Raw genomic sequence first — 18,329 nt, 5'->3', positions numbered from 1 at the left:
CCACCAGCCCTTCCTCCCTACGAATGTCCGGGCACTGTGGTATCACATAATCAACAGGAAATTTGACACGAAGCAGCGACTGCACAACATTGGCTTGTCAGAATCCGCTCTTTGTCTCCTTTGCCAGCAACTGGACACTGATGAACACCGTCTGACATGCGCCTCTTCACAAGATGTATGGCGCTTCGTGCAGCAAATCATTGCCTGCTATCTCCAGGTACCGTCAGAGACAATCGAACCCTGAATGTTCCTATACCCACAGGACAAACATTTTCCCGCCGCCAAATGTCATGCTATTACGTGGGTCAAAGGGTGGGAGGTCGCTTATCTCTTTCTTGAGGGACCTAAATCCCGCCTCGACTTCTGGACCTATTTACGAACAGCCCATGGAGCTCTCGAAAATACGCCACGTTACCGAACATTATTTGCTAACTATCTTCGAGGGGTCTTTTTTAGACCTCCACTAAGTTGGGGGGTGTCTGGAGCTGAGGGCACCTACCCCTCCTCCCCTGACAGTGTCTGAGTTTAAGCCGCCTACGATCGATTCTACTTCTGACCTCCGCGGATGGGAGAACGCGTCGCAGATTACGCGGATTTTATTTCTTTTTGGTTTTCCTTTTTCTTTACCCAGAGTTTGTATTTTTTTCTCTTTCGCCGATGTGTTCACATAATTTCATGGTAATAGTGAATATTACAAAAACACAATGCCAATAAATAAATAACAACAACAACTTCCACTGCTGTTGATTCCTGTGTCTCCCACTTCCCTAAGCACCACAGGCTCGGTGGTGGTGAGGGGGACACTGTGGCCAGGTCTCGGGTTTCGACCCCTGCCCACTTTGCTCTCCAAGCACCCACCGATCCCCTACAACCAAAAAAAAAAAAAAAAAGAAAGTAGAAAAAGAAAATAAGAAAAATAACAAAAAAATTAAAAAATTAAAAATTAAAAGAAAAAACCAAATAAAAGCGTGTTCGGTTGGAGCGTTAGCTTCCCTCTCTAATAAAAAAACTAAGCTAACGGATGAACGAACAATGTTAATGGGTGTTATCCGACGTCCACCCTGAACAAATTCAGCGAACAATATAGGAAAAAATGTATTTAAAAAAAAAAAAACGTGGTTGGCGTTCAAGCCGCTGGATTGCTGGATCGAGTTCCGTTCTTCAGTTTTTTTATTTTCAATGTAGTCATTTTCTTTACTATTTATATTACAATTGATATAATGGGAAAAATACGTGTAATCGGATGAACTTTTATTAAATTTACAATGTAATTTGGCAGTCTACTAATTTTTATTATCACAAATAATATAATATTCATAACTATCGACTAGTAAACGACCAAACGCATAAAGGGATACTGAAAATGTGTCTTCAAAACTGTTCGTATTTAATCGAAAGAGAACGAGAAATGGCTTCTCGGAAGACGCTATTAAAATACACTCGATACTGCATAACCAGTTATCAGCTCCGATTTTTAAGGAAATACTGCGTTATGCGTAGTTTGCTTCCAAACTATCCTCTGAAAGAGAGGTTTATGAAAATGTTAACAAAGTTTGTTTTTCCACAGAACAACGTCAAAATACCTTGCGTATGCGGAACCATAGCATTTATTCAATGGAGCTGGTGCCGTTTAACTTTATATTTTCCATGTTTTTACGAAAAATACCATCCTGCAACTCGTACGCGTAATGTCGAAAGCGACGATTATTTGTACATCTTTCGAAAGCCGTCTGTGCTGGTCAAAACTTGAAGGTAACAAGTCGTTTCGGGCTCCTTCCAGGTATAAGGGATTTCTCAAATCACGGACAAGCATATATTTTCAGTATGACTTTATGCGTTTGGTCGTTTACTGGTCGGTAGTTATGAATATTACATTATTTGTGATAATAAAAATTAGCAAACCGCGAAATAACATTGTAAATTTAATAAAATTTCATCCGATTACACGTATTTTCCCCATTATATCAATTGCAATATAAATAAGAAAGAAAATGACTGTGTTGAAAATAAAAAAAAACTGACTAACGGAGCTCGATCCAGATTCTAAAGGGGAAGCTAACGCTCTGACCGAACACGCTTTATTTTATGATCGATGTGTTTGGTCGTTGCGGACGTCGCAAGACATGCTGTTCAAGTTCAATGGTTGTTCCTTCCACTCAGTTTTTTATTACAGAGGGCAACTGACTCCCTGACCGAGAAGAGCTACCGTGCAGGCACCACTCGGCTGCAGCCGCTTCATGGTTAAAACAGCCACGCACAGATATTTATTCGACGACCGAAATTACCTTGCGATTTTCTCAATAACGCTTTAGAAGTACGCGCTACTGCTTACACATTTTGTTGTCCTCATGGATTACTACGATTGTACGAAGTTTGCAGTAAATCCACGTTCCAAACCTCGTGGCCTCCTCTTTTGTTTTTGTGTAAATGTTGATGCATATCCTTGTGTAAGGCAGCTTCCTAATGTAATTTTCCTGCCTTGAGAAGCCCCACATCATGCCATTAAGAGTAAATCTCGTGCTGATACACAGCATATAGTTTAGATAAGTGCGTTCAATCTGCATATTTATCTCATGCAGCAGCTTTTGGGTGTGCAGAGTTTTTAGTAACAGGTTAGGTAGATACAGCCACTTCAGTAGAGAAATTTATTTCTGTTTGAGAGCTTGAAGTCTCCGGGTGTAGTGAAATATGCAGAGCACTTTCAAATATTTCTTTATTTTCTCATCGTTATATCTTGCTACAGACCAAACTCAGTAGCGCCATTTGAGAACTTATATCTATTTTTTATTCACTACGATATAGCTAGGAACTATACTTGTTGTGAGTGGACACAAGGAGAATTGACTGCCGTCTGTAAACAGGTGCAAGCTGCATTGGCTACCGTCAACATGCTTCTGACAAATGCTGAAAGTTGCAGCGGCATCGGGGCACGGGTGACGAAACCTGTGACATATTTGGTGCCATGGGAGTGCCCTGGTGACCTGAGTGTCACTGCATCTTCCAGTACGCAACATCTGACCTTCCTGTCCTCACTAGAGAGTGGGTGGCAGATTGTGGTGGGTTCATGTTTCACTGGGCAAAACAGGGAGCAGGTCATGCAGCTGGCCCCTACGCTTTATCAACAGGTACGAGGTGCTACCCAGTGTTGATTGTAACTCGGAGCCAGCATGGGATGTCTCCCCTTTTGGGCCAGCAGTCGATTCTTATGCCCAGTTTAGACTAGTGCAGAGGGTGGGTATGCTTGTCATTGGGATTTTCAATGTTGAAGGGGGGGGGGGTGATAGAACTCCTTAGAGAAGTTTTGTCCCGTGATGTGGAGAAGACCCTGCCAGGCGCTATGAAGTGCACTGGGTAGGACCCACTGCATATAGTGGCAGATGTCGGCACAAATGAAGCACGCTACTTGGTTTCCTACAATATTCCCCACTCGTTTTGGCAGATGGCTACACTATTGATGAAAAACCGTTGGAAACAGTATCTACCATAAAATATCCAGGAGTAACTATCCAGAACGACTTTAAGTTGAATGACCACATAAAACAAATAGTGGGAAAAGCAGATGCCAGATTCAGATTCATAGGAAAAAACTTAAGAAAATGTAACTCATCAACAAAGGAAGTGGCTTATAAGGCGTTTGTTCAAGCGAATCTTGGGTACTGTTCGTCTATCAGGGTTCCCTACCAGGTAGGACGGATAGAAGAAAGAGGATCCAATGAAGAGCGGCGTGTTTCGTCACGGGATAATTTAGCCAGTCCGAGAGTGTTAGTGGGATGCTCAGTAAACTCCACTTGCAGACGTTACAAGAGAGGTGTCGTGCAGCAATGAGATGTTTACTATTGAAATTTCGAGAGAGCACTTTCCAGGAAGAGTTCGACAACATATTACTACCTCCCCACCCCCGCTCCATGTACATCTCTTGTAATGATCATGACGAGAACATTCGATAAATTAGAGCTAATGCTGAGGTTTACCAACTATCATTCTTTCCATCCACTATTCGTGAGTTGAACAGGGTTGGAGGGCTCAATTAGTGGTACAAAAAGTGCCCTCCCCCACACACCATTAGATGGCTTTCGTAGTTTGATGTAGATGTAGACGTAGAGTAGATACACTATGTCTCTCTGGACATCATACACTGAAGCGCCAAAAAAGCTGGTATAGGTGCGATTTTCAAACACAGAGATGTGTAAACAGGCGCGATATGGTGAAGCGGTCGGCAACACCTGTGTAACACAAAAAGTGGCTGCCACAATTGTTAGATCGGTTACTGCTGCTGCAATGGCAGGTTATCAAGATTTAAGTGAGTTTGAACGTGGTGTTATAGACGGCGGCGAGCGACAGGACACAGAATCCCCGAGGTAGCGATGAAGTGGGGATTTTCCCGTACGACCATTTCGCGAATGTACTGTGAATATCAGGAATCAGGTAAAACATCAAATCTCCCACATTATTGTGACCGGGAAAAGATCCGGCAAGAACGGGGCCAACGATGACTGAAGAGAATCGTTCAGCGTGATAGAAGTGGAACCCTTCCGCAAATTGCTGCATAAATCAATGGGCCATCAACAAGTGTCAGTGTGCGAACCATTCGACGAAACATCATCGATATGAGATTTCGGAGGCGAAAGACCACTCGTGTACCCTTGATGAATGCACGACAAAAAGCTTCACGCCTCGCCTGGGCCTGTCAGCACTGACATTGACTGTTGATGACTGTAAACATGTTGCTAGGTCGGACGAGTCTCGTTTCAAATTGTATCGAGGAGATGAATGTGTATGGGTATGGAGGCAACCTCATGAATCCATAGCTCTTTCATGTCAGAAGGGGACTGTTCAAGCTGGTGTGGGGCAATTGTAGTTGGAGTGATATGGGACTCCTGCTACGTCTAGATACGACTCTGACAGGTGACACATATGTAAGCATCTTGTCTGATCACCTGTATCCATTCATGTGCGTTGTGCATTCCGATGTACTTGGGCAGTTCCAGCAGGCGACACCCCACACGTCCAGAATTGCTACAGAGTGGCTCCAGGAACACTTTTCTGAGTTTAAACAATTCCGCTGGCCACCAAACTCCACAGACATAAACATTATTGGGCATATCTGGGATGCCTTGCAACATGCTGTTCAGAAGAGAACTTCGCACCCTCATACTCTTACGGATTTATGGACAGCCCTGCGTGATTCACGGTGTCCGTTCCCTCCAGCACTACTTCAGACATTAGTAAAGTCCATGCTATGTCGTGTTGTGGAACTTCTGCATGCTCGCAGGGCCCTACACGATATTAGGCAGGTGCACCAATTTCTTTGAGTCTTCAGTGTATAATAACAGATATGGGAACAGTAAATGTAGGTGGATGTAAGCATTCAGCACATGTAATTAGAGACAATTAGAGACACTATGGAGAGAGGAGGAGTTGCCATACATGTTAAAATTTATCATAGTGTACAAAATTTAGAAACTAAATTTTTTTGTGTAGTGCAACATATAGAAGTATGTGCCTGTAAGCTCAAACTAAAGAACAGTACTTTTATAATTGTGTGTAGGGCCCCATTGGGAAATTTTCAGCTATTTCTAAATAACTTGGATTTTTTGTTGTGCTGTCTGCTGGACTGAGGGAAGCAAATCATTATATGTAGGTATTTCAATGTAGATTGTCTGAAAGAGTTTGATACAAAGCATGACCTTGAAGTATAACTTTGTTCTTTCAATTTGACACCAGTCACTGATTTTACTACTCAGGTAGTACAGGAAAGCAGCACACTGATAGATAATGTTTTTATAGACCAAGTAAGAATTAATCCAATAAAAACATTTCCTGTTAAGAATGGTCTTTCTTCATCATGATGCAGCCATCTTAAAAACCATGGCTTATAAAGGGATAGAAATATTTTGTAAACAGTGAAGGGAAATGTATATTAGTTAGAAGGAGTAATGATCCAGAAACAGTCAAACATTATAAAAGCTACTGCACTGTATTAAGATAAGTTACTGAGAAGTCCAGAAGTATGTGCACTGTTTCTGAGATTAGCACTTCTGATAATAGAATTAAAGCAATTTTCAATATTGTTAAAAGGGAAACAGGACAACTGATAGCACAGAAGACTACATTTCCATCAGACTTAATAAAAGTTACTGCACTGTATTAAGATAAGTTACTGAGAAGTCCAGAAGTATGTGCACTGTTTCTGAGATTAGCACTTCTGATAATAGAATTAAAGCAATTTTCAATATTGTTAAAAGGGAAACAGGACAACTGATAGCACAGAAGCCTACATTTCCATCAGACTTAATAAAAAGTTGGTCAACAAAAAGTCAAATGTAGAAAATATTTTAATAATTAATTTTTAAGTGTTGTAGAGGAAAAGAAGACACAACTGTTCATTAGAAAATGCAAGGCTGTATATGGAAGGGTAACAGCTACGCAATTTGATAAAATTGAAATTCAACCCACCTCTCCTACTGAAATTTCGAAAATAATAAATACACTCAAAACGAAAAGCTTGCATGGAATTGATGGCATTTCCAAAAGGGTACTAAAAGCTGTTTCCTAACTGATAATTCGGATTCTCAGCCACATATGTAGCAGCTATCTGAAACAAAGCATGTTTCTGGCTGGACTGAGATATGCTATTGTTAAATCATTGCATAAAAAAAGAGGATAGGTCTGATGCTAACAACTGCTGTCCAGTCTCACTTCTAGCTGCTTTATCCAGAATTCTTGAAAAAGTTATTTATTCAAGAGTAACTTCACATGTTTGTAAAAATTGAAGTACCAACAAAATATCAATTTAGTTTTTAGAAAGGCTTTTCAACAGAAAATGCTACACACGCTTTTGCTGTTCAAATAAGGGACTGATGGCCTTTGTAGTCTGGTCCCTTCAACCCCCACAAAACAAACCAACCACCCTGTTCAAATATTAATTGCTGTGAATAACCGAACGTCAGCCATTGGGATATTTTTTTTATCTCTCAAAGCCATTTGACGGTGTAAATCATGAAATTCTTCTAGATACGCAGAAGTTTCGTGGTATGAGTGGTACAGGGCACAAATATTTTAATTCATATTTAACTGGACGAATGCAGAAGGTTGAAATTAACAGTACAGAAAGTCTGCAAAAATCAGCAGAGTCGTCTAAGTGGGGAGGTATCAAGAATGGTGTCCCACAGGGTTCAGTCTTGGGTCCATTACTTATGAGGTGGCAGGTAAATATTCTTCACCATTTCCAAGAGCCTGAAAATTATTTTATGATCAGTCAGAATGTGATAGAGAACCTAGTGGCCATAATTTTCAGTCTGCAAGTCCATATTTTCATTGTATTCACTGAAAGAAAATTTTACTACTTGCTATTTACTCAGCAGTAGCAGGAACTATAAATCTAAATAAAAGTTTATAGTTTTAACTGGTTGCTATATTCAGTAAAAGTTCAACACACAATATATAGTAACATTTTTGACAATAATAATGTCCCTGTCAGAAAAAGCACTATTAGAAGTTCAGAGGCGATCTCTATGGGAAGTTTAGGTAAAATAGTCTATCGCCTGACTCCTAATAACCAAAAGTTAATTACTCGACTTAAAAGTTGAAAATAATCTCACCACTTTCCATGTGGTTTCGTCAACATTATGGGTGCTATACAAACAGTTATTTTCGTGAAATGTAAGTGATCCAGGATGGTGTACAGTCCTTGCAAGTTCATTTCCTACTTTTACCAAAAACACATTTGATAGCTGCCTGGCTGTGACACCATCCAAGGCACAACATACACAATTTTTGACTGATGCGGACAGATTGATATCTCGTTGTGGACTGTCTCTTTACTGCCTCTCTGGCTGTATTTACAGATGGGCGCAGCGGACTGCCAAACAAAACATCTTCTATAAACCGCTGGAGCCACAGGTAGCAGCACATAAGTGGCCCCTTTCTCAGACACATAATAATCAATATCACTGTCATTTAATAATTTATATTTGTCTCAGTTTTTCTTAAATTAGAGTTAAGTTTGCTTTAGTAACAGAAAAAGATTTAGCTGACCCACATTTAAACTTTGCTGGCTGGAATTTTTATGTTGGAACCGACTGTAGAAAACGATGTCTGAACTGCCTCTTTAAGTTTCTCTGTAATGATTGTTATTTATGATAAAGTCTTGAAACGTGATACAGCTGTATTATTACATCACCATAATCGAGTGCTGTCTTTACAACTTTCTATAACAAATGCATATAGTACTTAATCAATTACGAATAAGGACGTTTTCATTTTAAATTTGATTTTTGTAAATAACTTGAAAACTAATAGAGGTAGCTTAGTGGAGTCACATATTTAATGTTTTATATGAAACTGAGGCTAATTATGAATTTTCATCTCCCTGAATCAAATATTTAGCGCCTTCAATTTTTCGTAAAAATACTGATTTTGACCAAAACACTGTGTCCACCAAGTTGAGCATTGTAACCTTTGATTGTGACATACCTTTGCACATTCTGAACAATTTTTTGCAACCTAGCATAATTATTTAGAGCCTTGAATTTTTTCCTAAAGTAATATATTTAGCGAAATATACTCATTCAGTCATTCTGTGGCTGAAAAATGTTAACACTAATATTTGAAGCATACACTGACAAAGTTCAGAAAAGTTATTTCCATTTTTAATTTGACTTTTAGATTATGATGCAATCCTTTGTTTGCTGAGCACAGGCGTGTTACAATGATGGTGTGGTGGTGGTAGTAGTGAACTGGGGTAAGGCCCAGCCAACTCATTTCCCTCTGTATCGCTCACAATTATATAGCACTTGTTTCACCACATACTGTTCTTAACATATATTATGATTTCCCACTGTATATTCATGAAGATGCAAAGCTAGTTCTTTTTGTTGATGATACAAGTATAGTAATCATATGCAAAAACAAGAATTATGTGAGGAAATTGTAAATAATGTCTTTCATGCAATTATTAAGTGGTTCTCTGCAAATAGCCTCTCAATAAAGTTTAAGTATACAGAGTTCTATACAATAGATGGCATAACACCATTGATACAGGCTTTGAACAGAAGTGTGTTGCTAAGGCAGAATATTTGAAGTTTATAGGCATTGATGAGAAACTGATTTGGAGGAAACATACTGACGATCAGCTGAAAAGTTTAGGTTCAGTTACTTCTACTACCAGAGTTATTTAATTTTGGTAATAAACATATCAGTAAATTAGCCTATTATGCCTGTTTTAATTTATCGCTTTCATATGACATCATATTTTGAGGTAATTCATCATTAAGAGAAAAAGTATTCATTACACAAAAGCATGTATTTAAAATAATAGCTGGAGCCCTATTCACAGTATCTTTGCAATACATAAATTCACTTATAAAATTTGTTATGTATGACCTGTAGATTAAAACTAAAGAAACTGCAAAATTAGGTAATTAAGGAGATGGGAGCCACATAAACTGAAAGAAACAGAAATTGTAGAGAGTTTCAGCGGGAGCATTAGGGAACGACTGACAAGAATAGGGGAAAGGAATCATATAAGAAGAATGAGCAGCTTTAAGGGGAATTGGAATGTCCTATCCTGACACTGAAATGGAACTTTTGCAGGACATTAAACTGTATGTTCTGAGTCTACTGAACTACAATAATTCCATTTCAGCCACTGCTTTCAGAAACATAATTTATAAATAAGTTATGTTCTTATTTTAGTTCAGTAGACTCGGGATATGTATGTTATTACTCACGGAAAATTTGAATACTCTACTCAAAGTTATTTCTGAGATTTAGGGAAAAATGCAACAGAAAATGTAAATTTTCAAGAACAACTTCTGGCCTTTCAAAAGACTGCAACTGACTTAATATATGCTTAACTTTTTATTTTTAGTCACTCAGAAGCATCCAGTACCATACTCTATATCACCCTCTTGATCCTTTTCAAAGTTTTTTCTTCTTTTCTTCTTTCTGGACTCCTTAGTAGTCAACTGTGTTGCATACTCTGCTTTATCAATGTGAACCTTGTCCATCCATTCAAGTTCTCTGATGCAGTTTGCTCCAGGATTAATTTCCATATGCTGTAGCACTTTCACCATACCAATGTTGCCATCATTAAAAGCAATAACAGCATCACTGACCCCACACTTCAGTGTTTTCATTCCAACAAAAAAATTTTTGGCAAGTGAGTCCATATAAGATTATTGAACGACTGATGGGGATTTTGAGTCTGGCCATGCAAACACGTCTTCAGTAATTCAGAATTTTCCATGTCTCTGTAAATAGTTTGTATGATATCCAGGACTGCTGCTAGGATGGAATGTTTATGGCTGTATAAACTATTTGAGCAATGGGCATCACAGTAATTGAACCTTGAATCAGGTCCAAGAGGGCCAAGGTGGTGTACTGGTTTTTCATCAGTTGACAGTCTGGGGGTGAAGGTAGCCCATACTACCTGCTCCATTTTCAACAAATCCTCAGTGTTATTTCTAATGGCCATCCCATAATACTGCTGTAGTTCATAAATCATTTTGTCTGTCAGCCTGCCTCTTATGGTTTTACCATCACAAAGGTTCTTGTCTCTCAAACGTTGTTTCAACTTCCTCAACCTGATGCTCATCCTCTTATGGACATGACCAACACACTCCAGTTTTGTGATAATCTTCTCACCATAAGGCTGAGCGGCTACTACACTGTTATATGCTTTTGAGTCTCCATCACCTAAGAACTTAGAGTAACACACTCCCCTTTCGTTCAGAGATTGGCTAAAAATTTGAATAGCTGCAGAGGCCTCCATACAACCACTTGTTCCTTCATAATTTCTGTGACAGATATGCCCTTCTTGATTCCCTGATTTACGTTAATACAATGTTTGGTTAAAATCTGGAAATCTAGTACCTTTCCAGTAGCCACACTGGTCACCATAGCAACATAATTGTTAGAACTATAGCTACACTTCTACCAAGAGCCATCAAAAGCTACTTGTATTTCAGTCATACCATTATTTATTTCAACAACTGCGTTTGCAACACACTTCATTGACTCACATGCAACAGATTCCACAGCAGCTCTAATAAATCCTGCACACATTGTTTGTGCTGCAGTGTGTCCTTTGCTAGTAGCTCTCAATCCATAAACCATCTAACATTTACTTAAAAATAATTATCTTTACACTTATCAGAATTCTGAAATGAATCAGTATATATCAGTATATACGGGGTGGTCCATTAATAGAGACCAGGCCAAATATCTCACGAAATAAGCATCAAACGAAAAATCTACAAACAACGAAACTTGTCTAGCCTGAAGGGGGGAAACCAGATGGCGCTATGGTTGGCCTGCTAGATGGCGCTGCCACAGGTCAAAGGGATATCAACTGCGTTTTTTTGTTTTTTTTTTTGTAGAAATATGAATGTTTTAGTTGGACCACTTTTTTCGCTTTGTGATAGAAGGCGCTGTCATAGTCACAAACGTATAAGTACGTGGTATGACGTAACATTTCGCCAGTGCGCACGGTATTTGCTTCGTGATACATTACCTGTGTTAAAATTGACTGTTTACCAATTGCGGAAAAGGTCGATATCGTGTTGAGGTATGGCTATTATGATCAAGATGTCCAATGGGAGTGTGCTATGTATGCTGCTCGGTATCCTGGATGTCATCATCCAAGTGTCCTGACCGTTCGCCGGATAGTTACGTTATTTAAGGAAATAGGAAGTGTTCAGCCACATGTGAAACGTCAACCACGACCTGCATGCCCAAGTAGGTGTTTTAGCTGCTATCGCAGCTAATCCGCACATCAGTAGCAGACAAATTGCGCGAGAATCGGGAATCTCGAAAACGTCGGTGTTGAGAATGCTACATCAACATCGATTGCACCCCTTCCATATTTCTATGCACCAGGAATTGCATGGCGACGACTTCGAACGTCGTGTACAGTTCTGCCGCTGGACAGAAGAGAAATTATGGGACAATGACAGATTTTTTGCACGTGTTCAATTACCGACGAAGCTTTATTCACCAACAGCGGTAACGTAAACTGGCATAATATGCACTATTGGGCAACGGAAAATCCACGATGGCTGCGACTTGTGGAACATCAGCGACCTTGGCGGATTAATGTATGGTGCGGCATTATGGGAGGAAGGATAATTGGCCCCCATTTTATCGATGGCAATCTAAATAGTGCAATTTATGCAGATTTCCTATGTAATGTTCTACCGATGTTACTACAAGATGTTTCACTGCATGACAGAATGGCGATGTACTTCCAACATGAAGGATGACAGGCACATAGCTTGCGTGCGGTTGAAGCGGTATTGAATACCATATTTCATGAGAGGTGGATTGGTCATCGAAGGACCATACCATGCCCTGCACATTCACTGGATCTGTCGTCCCCGGATTTCTTTCTGTGGGGAAAGTTGAAGGATATTTGCCCAGCATTGTCAATGCATGTGCGAACATTATGGAAGGCAAACTACTCACTGTTGAGAGGAGTGTCGTTACATGTATTGCCAAATGAATTGAGGTTGACGGACATCATTTTGAGCATTTATTGCATTAATGTGGCATTTACAGGTAATCACACTGTTACAGCATGTGTTCTCAGAAATGATAAGTTCACAAATGTAGATGTATCACATTGGAACAACCGAAATAAAATGTTCAAATGTACCTATGTTCTCTATTTTAATTTAAAAAACCTACCTGTTACCAACTGTTCGTCTAAAATTGTGAGCCATATGTTTCTGACTATTACAGCACCATCTATCACAAAGCGAAAAAAGTGGTCCAACTAAAACATTCATATTTCTTTATGTACTACACGAGTATATAATAAAAAATGGGGGTTCCTATTTTAAAAAAACGCTGTTGATTTCCGTTTGACCTGTGGAAACGCCATGTAGCAGGCCAACGATAGCGCCATTTGGTTTCCCCCTTCAAGCTAGACAAATTTCCTTCTTTGTAGTTTTTTCGCTTGACGCTTATTTCGTGAGATATTTGGCCTGGCCACAATCAATGGACCACCCTGTACACACACACACACACACACACACACACACACACACACATATATATATATATATATATATATATATATATATATATATATATATATATAGGGTGTTACAAAAAGGTACGGCCAAACTTTCAGGAAACATTCCTCACACACAAACAAAGAAAATATGTTATGTGGACATGTGTCCACAAACGCTTACTTTCCTTGTTAGAGCTCATTTTATTACTTCTCTTCAAATCACATTGATCATGGAATGGAAACACACAGCAACAGAACGTACCAGCGTAACTTCAGTTTGTTGCAGGAAATGTTCAAAATGTCCTCCATTACCGAGGATACATGCATCGACCCTCCGTCACATGGAATCCCTGATGCGCTGATGCAGCCCTGGAGAATGGCGTTTTGTATCACAGGCGTCCACTATACGAGCACGAGGAGTCTCTACATTTGGTATCGGGGTTGTGTAGGCAAGAGCTTTCAAATGCCCCCATAAATGAAAGCCAAGAGGGTTGAGGTCAGGAAAGCGTAGAAGCCATGGAATTGGTCCGCCTCTACCAATCCATCAGTCTGTTGTTGAGAAGCGTACGAACACCTCGACTGAAATGTGAAGGAGTTCCATCGTGCATGAACCACATTTTGTGTCGTATTTGTAGAGGCACATGTTCTAGCAGCACAGGTAGAGAATCCCGTATGAAATCATGATAACATGCTCCATTGAGCGTAGGTGGAAGAAACTAAAATGAGCTCTAACATGGAAATTAAGCGTTTCTGGTCACATGTCCACATAACATCTTTTCTTTATCTGTGTGTGAGGAATGTTTCCTGAAAGTATGGCTGTACCTTTTTGCAACACCCTGTATATATATATATATATATATATATATATATATATATATATGTGTGTGTGTGTGTGTGTGTGTGTGTGTGTGTGTGTGTGTGTGTGTGTGTGTGTGTGTACTCTTATACGAAAATTCATTTACTCTAATAACTTCCATGACACAGTAAATTAAACCAGCAGATCAAACAATAGAAAAATTATCTAAAACATGACTGCGACAAGGGTGAGCTGCACTGACAACGCAAGTCTGCAAAAAAAAAAATAGATTTTCTACCTCATAAAGTAAGACCTTGTTCTTCATTTTAAAACCTTTTTAATGTCCATATGCTACCCAACCATTGTTGTTTTTATTTACACATCAAGTCCCATAGGACCAAATTGAGGAACAAATCTCCAAGTTCATGGAATGTGTCAGTACAGGAAATTACAACACAAAAGTAATAACAGATAAAAATAAAATGTTAATGAACCCAAAAAAAGTCAGTCCATAAGTTTAAGTAAATGCAATCAACAATACAACAAGAATCAGCTTACTTTTTAAAGGAACCCCTCGACAGAATAGAAGAAGTGACCCATGTGGAAACTTATCAGTTTGGATTTGAATGCACGTGGATCACTGCTAAGATTTTTGAATTTGAATCGTATGTTATTGAAAATGGATGCAGCAGTGTGCTGCACACCTTCCTGCACAAGAGTTAACAAAGTCCGATCCAAATGCAGGTTTGGTTTCTGCCGAGTATTACCTGAGTGAAAGCTGCTTATTCTTGGGAATAAGCTAATATTGTTAACAAGAGATGACAATAAGGAATGTATACATTGAAAGACCAATGTAAAAATACCCACTCGAAACAGGGGTCAACAAGAGGTTCGTGAACTCACACCTCCAAAAATATCCTTTTAGAAAGGGCAGAGTTACCCCAGAATATAATACCATACGACATAAGTAAATGAAAATAAGAAACGTAGACTAATTTTCATGTCAAACGATCACTCACTTCAGATACCATTCAAATAGTAAAAATAGCAGTATTAAGTCTTTGAACAAATCTTGAACATGGGCTTTCCACGACAGTTTATTATCTATATGAACACCTAGAAATTTGAACTGTTCAGTTTCACTAATCATATGCCCATTCTGTGAAATTAAAACGTCAGGTTTTGTTTAATTGTGTGTTAGAAACTGCAAAAACTGAGTCTTACTGTTACTTAGCGTTAGTTTATTTTCTACAAGCCATGAACTTAGGTCATGAACTGCACTATTTAAAACCAAGCCAATGTTGCACACAACATCATTTACCACCAAACTAGTGTCATCAGCAAACAGAAATATTTTAGAGTTGCCTGTAGTTCTAGAGGGCATATCATTTACATAAATAAGGAACCGGAATGGCCCCATCACTGATCCGTCGGGCACCCTCCTCCACCCACTTGACCGTATCCCAGTCAGACCCCACATCACAGCCATTCTCAACATAATGAAAAATGACCTTTTTGCTGACTGTTGCTAAAGTAAGAGGTGAACCAATTGTGAGCTACTCCCTGTATTCTGTAATGGTCCAACTTATGGAGCAATATTTTGTGATCAACACAATCAAACTCCTTAGTTAAATAAAAAAATATACCCAGCGTTCGAAACCTTTTGTTTAACCCATCCAGAGTAAATAGAATATAGCATTTTCAGTTGTTTAAGCTACTTCTAATACTTAACAGTACATTTGATAGCAAATCGTGTGAGATAAAATGATCAATTATCCTTTAGTACACAACCTTTTCAATAACTTTAGCAAACACTGATGGCATAAAAATAGGTCTAAAAGTGTCTACATTACCCTTTCTCCCTTTTTATAAAGCGAATTTAATACTGAGTACTTAAATCACTCAGGAAACTGACCATTCCTAAAGAAAAAATTACAGATATGGCTAAATACAGGGCTAACATGTGCAGCACCGTACTTAATATTCTGCTAGGCACTCCATCGTAACCATGAGAGTCCTTAGTCTTCAGTGCTTTAATTATTGACTCAATCTCCTCCTCGTCTGTATCACAGAGGAGTATTTCAGACATCAATCTTGGAAAGGCATTTGCCAAAAAAGTTTTATGATTCCCTGTAGAAGCTCAATTTTTGTTTAATTCACCAGCAATGCTCAGAAAATGATTGTTAAATACTGTACTTGTATCTGATTTATCAGTAACAGAAATATTTTTACTGTGAACTGACTTTATATTGTCAACCTTGTACTGCTGACCAGACACTTCCTTCACAACTGACTATATGGTTTCAATTTTATCCTGTGAATTAGCTATTCTATTTGCATACCATATACTCTTTGCCTTCCTGATAACATTTTTAAGCGCATCACAATACTGTTTGTAATGGGCTACTGCACCTTGATTGCGACTACTCTAACATTTTGATATAATTCCCACTTTGTTCTACATGATATCCTTATCCCACTAGTCAGCCACCTTGACTGCCTATTACTGGTAGTACCCAATTTAGAATGTTCTAATAGAAAGCAACTCTCAAAGAGCACAAGAAATGTGTTAAGGAAAGCATTATATTTATCCTCTCTGTTATCGGCACTATAAACATTGTGCCACTCTTGTTCCTTGACAAGGTTTTGGAAACTCTATTGCTGTTGGATTAACTTTACTACATAGTTCGTAATTACATATGTCATTTGTCCTGCACCCTAGTTGGAAGAAACACAGTCTGCATCAGATGATATGAATTTAGGGAGATCTACCAACATCCTTTTCCTTGCACCATCATGCACAAAATTTATACTGAAGTCACCACGTATAACTAATTTTTGGTACTTCCTACAAAGTAAATCAAGACCTCTCTCTAGCTTGAGCAGAAATGCTCTGAAGTTCTCAGTCATCATTCCTCCTCATAATAAATCTGCAACTCACATAGTTCCAAAAGTGCATCTATGCATTACACTGTTCTCTTAATGAATCTCTGCGTGCTGCATACCATAGATATCCAATACTGACTGTCAAAGATTCTACAGCTCCAGAGTGCTGCCATTGCAGACAGAGATATTGTTGCCTAACAAATGGTTCTATGACCACAGTTCTTAAAATATACCATTTTCCTTTACAAATATCAGCACATTCAATAAGATAATCAAAAAATAGCCAGCTTACTCTATATATCACTAGGGGAAATATACATGCTGACTACAGGAAAATTAAAGAGACCTTTGGAGAAACCAGAACCACCTCTATGAATGTCAAGACCCCTGATGGTAAATCAGTCCTAAGCAAAGATGAGAAAGCAGGAAGATGGAAGTAGTATACAGATGGTCTATACAAGGGAAATATACTCGAGAGCAATATTATGCAAATGGATAAGGACGTAGATGAAGATGACATGGGAGATATGATACTGTTTGAAGATTTTAACAGAGCATTGAAAGACCTTAGTCAAAACAAGGCGCCAGAAGTAGATAACATTCTTCTAAAACTGCTAATAGCCTTGGGAGAGCCAGCCATGACAAAAATCTTCCATCTCTTGAGCAAGATGTATGAGAAAGGCAAAATACCCTCAGACTTCAAGAAGAAAACAATAATTACAATTTCAAAAAAGCAGATGCTGACAGGTGTGAAAATTACCGAAGTATCAGTTTAATAAGTCATGGTTGCAAAATACTAACACGAATTTATTACAGAAGAATGGAAAAACTAGTAGAAGCTGATCTCAGAGAAGATTAGTCGTGATTCAGGAGAAATGTAGAAAACTGTGAGGCAATACTGACCCTAAAATGTCTCATAGAAGATAGGTTAAGGGAAGGCTAACTTACATTTATAGCATTTGCAATCTTAGAGAAAGCTTTTTACAATGTTGACTGGAACACTCTCTTTCAAATTCTAAAGGTGTCAGGCCTAAAATACAGAGAGCAAAAGGCAATTTTCAATTTATACAGAAACTAAATGGCAGCTATAAAGGTCAAGGTACATGAAAGGGAAGCAGTGATTGAGAAGTAAATGAGACAGTGTCGCAGCCCATCCCTCACCTTATTCAATCTGTACACTAAGCAAGCAGTAAAGGAAACAGAAGAAAAATATGGAGTAGGATGAAAGTCCAGGGAGAAGAAATAAAAACTTTCTCATTTGCCAATGGACTTGGAAGAGCAGTCAAATCAAATAGACAGTGTATTCAAAGGAATACATAAGATGAACATTAAGAAAAGTGAGGATACTGGTATGCAGTAGAATTACATCTGGTGGTGCTGAGGGAATTAGATTAGGAAATGAGACACTTAAAGTAGTACATGAGTTTGGCTATTTGGGCAGCAAAATAACTAATGATGGTCGAATTAGGGAGGATATAAAACAGGTAGACATCGGCAAGGAAAACGTTTCTGAAGAAGAGAAATGTATTAACATCAATTATAAGTTTAATTGTCAGGAAGTCTTTTCTGAAAGTATTGGTATGGAATGTAGCGATGAACAGAAATGAAACATATACAATTAACATTTTA

Source organism: Schistocerca gregaria, chromosome 5 (assembly GCF_023897955.1).
Source record: "Schistocerca gregaria isolate iqSchGreg1 chromosome 5, iqSchGreg1.2, whole genome shotgun sequence".
Taxonomy (NCBI): Eukaryota; Metazoa; Arthropoda; class Insecta; order Orthoptera; family Acrididae; genus Schistocerca; species Schistocerca gregaria.
Note: the sequence above shows the minus strand (reverse complement) of the source record.